This window comes from Coenobita brevimanus, unplaced genomic scaffold (genome assembly GCF_032717465.1).
Source record: "Coenobita brevimanus isolate Jiangsu-jjx unplaced genomic scaffold, ASM3271746v2 jjx.HiC_scaffold_2838, whole genome shotgun sequence".
Taxonomy (NCBI): domain Eukaryota; kingdom Metazoa; phylum Arthropoda; class Malacostraca; order Decapoda; family Coenobitidae; genus Coenobita; species Coenobita brevimanus.
This window is the reverse complement of record NW_027643805.1, coordinates 95,001-102,114: the sequence shown is the minus strand read 5'-3', so window position 1 is coordinate 102,114 and position 7,114 is coordinate 95,001.

The following is a 7,114-nucleotide window of genomic DNA, read 5'->3' as shown; positions in this document are numbered from 1 at the left end:
GGAAAACAGAAAATAATGGCCTGGTACACTAATGAAATGGTGGCAACGGATATACTATACTATACCTATAGTATACTATACCTTTTTTACTCTAACTTGGCCTAAAACTGCCATCTGTCCATCTTCATTACTGGTTGTAGCAAGAGATTAACAGCACAGTATGATGCTAGTCATGAAGAAGTGCTACAGAAGGGATGTAGGGCCATAGTATTGCCTTATTCTGCGTGGAATAAGCCTCAAAAGGACGAGAATCTGTGCCAAGTTAAGGTAAAGGGAGTATAGTGAAGTAGGAAAATAATGAAGTGTTAAATAAATGGCAGGACAAGTTGTGGTAGGGTGTTAGGCAGGAGAGACTTTACTGGGTCAAGATACAGTGTGAAAACACAGGCTAATAAACTGGTATGTAGGAGGATACCCAGGCAGGTTCACATACTGTACTCTGGGTAAGGCATACTCTTTGTTGTATATCAACACAGGTATCAGAGGCAAGGGAAAAACTCACATTTCACAATCTCCCAACAATTATTTTTTGCTGAGAAAAGTTTGTACCAGACTCAGCCTGCCTTTGGTCTGGTGGTGGGAGGTATTAAAGAAGTATGCGGGAGATGATATGGCAAAACTGATAGAATGTTGTTGCTGTTGTTGTTCCTGTCTGTTGGTCTGTGTGGCCGAGCAGAGCCATCGACCACAAGCAAGCAGCCGCCGTCCTGGGGCAGACTGCAACTAGCTAGGACTGAAACAAAGTTCGTAACCTGGCGTGGTGCAGGGCAAATGGGTAAGGGATAGCCGCCAAGAGGATCAGCTTTGTATAGAGGTATGTAGGAGCAGTATCTCAGGCCAGAATTTGACAACTTGGTAAATGAGGAAGATCTCCCCGCCGGAGTGTTGTGCCAGGCCAGCTACCGCGCCTTGGCCCCACAACACTGCCATAGTAGCACCTCTCTGCACCACCCTAACCTACTACCTTGTTGATGCCGTAAACACCATACAACTTGACCTAAAGCCACACCTTAACATTATCCATCTGTCTGTCTCACTGTCTGTCTTTATGTCTGTTTATCTGTTAGTCAGTCTATATGTCTATGTATATGTCTATGTCTACCTATCTACTGATCTGTAGATAGATGGATAGACAGACAGATAATAGCATGGATACCTGTCGTTACCGGGGTAAAAACAGAAAATGCTGTCCATGCATACCAACGTTGCCTGTAATCATCACTAGGACAATCACCACTATCACATCCCCGCTGTCACCGTGCACGTTAGTACTGTGATCACCACCACTACCACACCTACCTCTACCACCACAACAACCATCATCCCTGCCTCTACCACCACAACAACCATCACCCCTGCCTCTACCAGCACAACGCCCATCACCCCTGCCTCTACCACCACAACAACCATCATCCCTGCCTCTACCACCACAACAACCATCATCCCTGCCTCTACCACCACAACAACCATCATCCCTGCCTCTACCACCACAACAACCATCATCCCTGCCTCTACCACCACAACAACCATCATCCCTGCCTCTGCCAGCACAACGCCCATCACCCTTGCCTCTACCACCACAACAACCATTACCCCTGCCTCTACCACAACCACCACCATCCCTGCCTCCATCATCACTGGGAATAATGTCAATGTTAAGGGCAGACAGAGTTTTGCATTATGTACACATATATTGACCCGTTTCTCATCTTTGTATTATTTGCTGACCAGTTGTTATAATGTTAAGATGTATTCAGTGTATGAGTTGCAGTATTGGCAGCAGAAATAACCAGTGAATATCCAAGAGGAAATGCATTACTAATAGTGAAGATTATTACAGCAATGGTGGTAGACAATTTACATAGTCAAGTTGGTGAAATGTAACTGTTCCTGTAACAACAAAAGATTTTGAACTTTTAGTCTTGCAATTAAGAGACAACTTGGTTTAACTTAGGAGTCCCCCCCCCCCCGTAGGGTACATCCTGCCTACCGGGGCAGCCGCAGGGGATCTCACCGTGTGTAAAAATTAGTTGGTGTTGGCGTGTACCTCGGTGTACGCAGAGGCAGGCCTTGGCGATTCCATTCTGCCTAAAACCTCGCCGGGACGGCCGTCTACCACCGTGATTTTTTTTTTTTTTTTTTGTCATGTAAAATAAACCCTGCCAGCCACACCTTGTTATGTTTATAGGAAATTTAGAAACTGGGGTAGAGGCTGCCCTGCCCCCTGACCCAGGTGTAAATAGGCCTCTTTACGGGTCCAGTCCTGCCCAAAACCTGTTCAAAGTACACGTCTACCTTCCTGCAAAATTTCGTTTTCCTAAGTATTAAAAAAAAAAAAAAAAGATTGCGAGGACACTAAGGACCAGCTCACAAACACACACACTCTCTCTCTCTCTCTCTCTCTCTCTCTCTCTCTCTCTCTATATATATATATATATATATATATATATTTGCATTCACAGATACATGCGTACACACAGCACCGCCAGTGACACTGTCCTCAATACAGAAGTAACTTACTGTACAGTGCAGAATCTAGAACTTAAAAATAAACAAGACACAGCCAACACAAAGGCTAATGCATTGGTCCACTCTTGCTCTCTTTCTGTAATCAACTTTTTTAACACCACAGTCAGGGCTAATTATTCCCATACATTTTGTGAAGGTGTTGGCAACAGCACTAACCTAAGGCGTGAAATGTCCTGATCTACCAAAATGTGTTGTGCAGATGACTATCACTGAGGTGATGGATGTCACACTCTGGTGTCTCTTCCTGCCTCTCGCTGCCCCCTCATGTTGTAACCCCCACTCCCTGCCCCCTCACCCTGCCCCAGCCATTCCTCCCTCACTCAACCTCCTCCCTCCCTTCCATACCCTACAGTACATCCTCCCTTCTTCCTCACCCTGATCCTATTCACAGTGTTGTCTGTCATCCACCCTCTTTCCCATCATCCGTCTCCCTGTCTCGACTGACTTCATTCCTTTTTCAGTCTGTTCTCTCCCTTCCACCTACACCGTCACTCTGCCTTCTTCCATTTCACTTGTATTCAACCTTTCTCCCTCCCTTTGCTGCTCCTTCTCTCCCTTTCTCCACTCTGTTTTATCTTCCCCTCCCCTCCCTTCCTCAGTCACTCACTGTTTCTTCCTCCTTCCCTTCTCTCTCCCCTGCCCCTTTCCTTCATTCCTCACTTATAGCTTATAGATAAAGTATTATAGAATGTAGCTTTTCCTTTTCAGTGTTTCCTATGCAATTTCCATGTCAGTTTTTCCATGCTGCATGGTGGTTTTTCTCACTTTTTCTTACCAGTTTTAACTGGAGGGTTTGGTGGTGGGGCCAGCCTTCTTGCTTTACTATCCTTATCCTTCAGCATGTCGAGTTAGATCTTGTAGTCATAGTCTACTCTGTAACAAACAGCCTCGAAAGGACCATAAGGTCTGTTGCTGTTTGCTTTCCTTTGTACTCCTTCCCTCATCCCAGCCCCCTCCTCTCTCTCTCTCTCTCTCTCTCTCTCTCTCTCTCTCTCTCTCTCTCAATCTCTTCCCTCCTCCCCCCACTACTACCCCTCCTCTCCTCCCCCTCCCTGTACACCGTCGCTGCTCTGCTTCCTGTGTTTCCCCACACAGATTGTGATAATTTCATTTTATATTTTTATTCCACCCTCGCCTACGATAACAAGAGAGAGGCTTGTTTTGTTCGACGGGTGCGTGTGTGTTTGTTTGTTTGTGTGTTTTTTTATGTGTATGTATATTTGTTTGTGTGTTTTTTTTGTGTGTATGAGAGAGAGAGAGAGAGAGAGAGGGAGAGAGAGAGAGAGAGAGAGAGAGTGTTAGAGACAGACAGAGACAGAAACTTGCTGACTGACTGAGAAAAACATCTGGTGAATAAATGCTTATAATATACATCGTGTGCATGAAAACAAAAATATATTTAGGTGATGCAGGGAAGGTGGACAAGAGGGAGAAATAAAGTACTGTGTGATGATGGCTGGGAGGAAGAGAGAGGAGAAGAGAGAAGGGAGGAGGAGAAGAGAGGGGGAATGGAGAGGAAAAGAGAGAGTAGAGAGTGAAGCAGGAGAGGAGAGGGGGGAAAGAAGAGGGAAAGAGAGAGTAGTGAGTGGAGAAGCGGAAAAAAGAGAGGAAGACAGAGGAGAAGAGAGAGTAGAAAGTGGAGAAGGAGAAGAGAGGAGGGAAGGGAGAGGAGAAGAGAGAGTGGAGAAGGAGAAGAGAGGAGGGAAGGGAGAGGAGAAGAGAGAGTGGAGAAGGAGAAGAGAGGAGGGAAGGGAGAGGAGAGGAGGGAAGGGAGAGGAGAAGAGAGAGTGGAGACGTGGAAGAGAATAAGGAGGATACAAGTAATAAACAGAGAAGTAGATGGAAGAGTAAGAGTGGTAAGAATGATAAATAAAATACACACACACACACACACACACACACACACACACACACACACACACACACACACACACACACACACACACACACACACACACACACACACACACACACACACACACACACACACACACACAAGAGCAGGATCCAGAGTGAAAATACTCACAGATAAAAAAAAGTTAATCTAATTTCCTGTGTCCTTGGCTGTCAGCCGTGCCTGTCATCATCCCTCCTATTTCCTTTACCTTGTTACCTCCGCCAACGAAGGTGGAGGGGGTTATGTATTCACATATTTATGTCTGTTTGTCCACACCATATCTCCAAAAGTTGTCAATGGATTTCAATGAAATTTTGGGGAAGGGTGGGCCATGGGCCAAGAAAAAATTGATTCGATTTTGGGGCAGATCTGGATCCAGATCCGGATGCTACGTATCCCGCAGAGTATAAGTTCTCAATGAATGTCAGTGAAATTTTGTGGAAGGATGCTCCATGGGCCAAGAAAGAAATTTAATTTTGGGTCGGATCCGGATCCAGCATTGGTGGAGGTATGCACTGTCTGAGTGCTTTCAAGTTACCCTTTATTCCCTTGTCAAATGCTGTCTCGTATTTTGTCAGTTTCCTGCCTCTATATATCTTTGTACATTTTCCGCTTTGCACTTGCTTTAGTCGTCTGCTTCTGGTCGTTAATTTTTCCTTTGCCAGTCGTGGCCCACGGCTGCCTCCTGCCTTACACTGACACCCAAGAGCCTGTTCAGTGAAAACAATGACACTCACTGAACCAGGAAGACACACATAGTAATCAGCAAAACTACGTGTGTTACCTGTTGATGGATTTGCCAGCATGACACAGGTGCGGTCGACGAACATAAGTATTATAAACCTGGGCTGGGATGACTGGAAGGGGGAGGGAGGGAGAGAAGGAGGGGTAGGAGGTAGAAAATAAAGGGGGGAGGGAGGAAGGGAGGGGTAGGAGGTAGAAAATAAAGGAGGGAGGGAGGGAGGGAGGGGTAGGAGGTAAAACAAATAATGCAGTGAGAAGGATGGGATGGGATGGTAATGGCTGGTGATGAACAAATAGATATGAATACCCTGTGAGGCTAAACACTGATGTTGTACAAAATGGTTCAGTGTTTAATGGAGTATCGTGTAATATCGGTGCCTCACAACACCACAGCTGCAGCACACTGCATGAAATGTTAATAGAATGGGCCAGTCTCGCTGTATCCACGCCCTTTACCATATTAACGTCTCCCTCTTATGTATCATATTGGCCTTTTTATGCGGCTTTGCTTACCCATTGTTTAGAAATATTATCTACTCCCTTCCTTACTTTGTTATTTTATTGTTTCCCTTCTCTCTCTCTCTCTCTCTCTCTCTCTCTCTCTCTCCCCACCTACTTCCTTCAGTACACTCTGCCATATGTGTCTGATATTTGGAGTATTTAGTATGCTTCCAGTGTTAGTTTTCTCTCATCCTCTGGTGCGTCTCTCCAGCCACTGTTCAACCCCAGTACATCACCTGGCGGCAGATTCACCTTTACCTGTACCACAATAACACCTGAACATTGATAAGCTGGCCCTTTACCACAGACGTACAGTACTGTGTGTAGAAAGTGACCCAGTTACCGGCACACAGTCCACCAGTTACCGGCACACAGTCCACCAGTTACCAGCACACAGTCCACCAGTTACCAGTACACAGTCCACCAGTTACCAACACACAGTCCACCAGTTACCAACACACAGTCCACCAGTTACCGGCACACAGTCCACCAGTTACCAGCACACAGTCCACCAGTTACCAACACACAGTCCACCAGTTACCAACACACAGTTACCAACACACAGTCCACCAGTTACCAACATACAGTTACCAACACACAGTTACCAACACACAGTCCACCAGTTACCAACACACAGTCCACCAGTTACCAACACACAGTTACCAACACACAGTCAACCAGTTACCAACACACAGTTACCAACACACAGTTACCAACACACAGTCCACCAGTTACCAACACAGTTAACCAGTTACCAACACACAGTTACCAACACACAGTTAACCAGTTACCAACACACAGTTACCAACACACAGTCCACCAGTTACCAACACACAGTCCACCAGTTACCAACACACAGTCCACCAGTTACCAACACACAGTCAACCAGTTACCAACACACAGTCCACCAGTTACCAACACACAGTTACCAACACACAGTCCACCAGTTACCAACACACAGTCAACCAGTTACCAACACACAGTCCACCAGTTACCAACACACAGTCAGCCAGTTACCAACACACAGTTACCAGCACACAGTTACCAACACACAGTTACCAGCACACAGTTACCAACACACAGTCCACCAGTTACCAACACACAGTCCACCAGTTACCAACACACAGTTACCAACACACAGTCAGCCAGTTACCAACACACAGTTACCAGCACACAGTTACCAACACACAGTCAACCAGTTACAAACACAGTTACCAACACACAGTTAACCAGTTACCAACACACAGTTACCAACACACAGTCCACCAGTTACCAACACACAGTTACCAACACACAGTCCACCAGTTACCAACACACAGTTACCAACACACAGTCCACCAGTTACCAACACACAGTTACCAACACACCGTCCACCAGTTACCAACACACAGTCAACCAGTTACCAACACACAGTTACCAACACACAGTCAACTAGTTACCAAC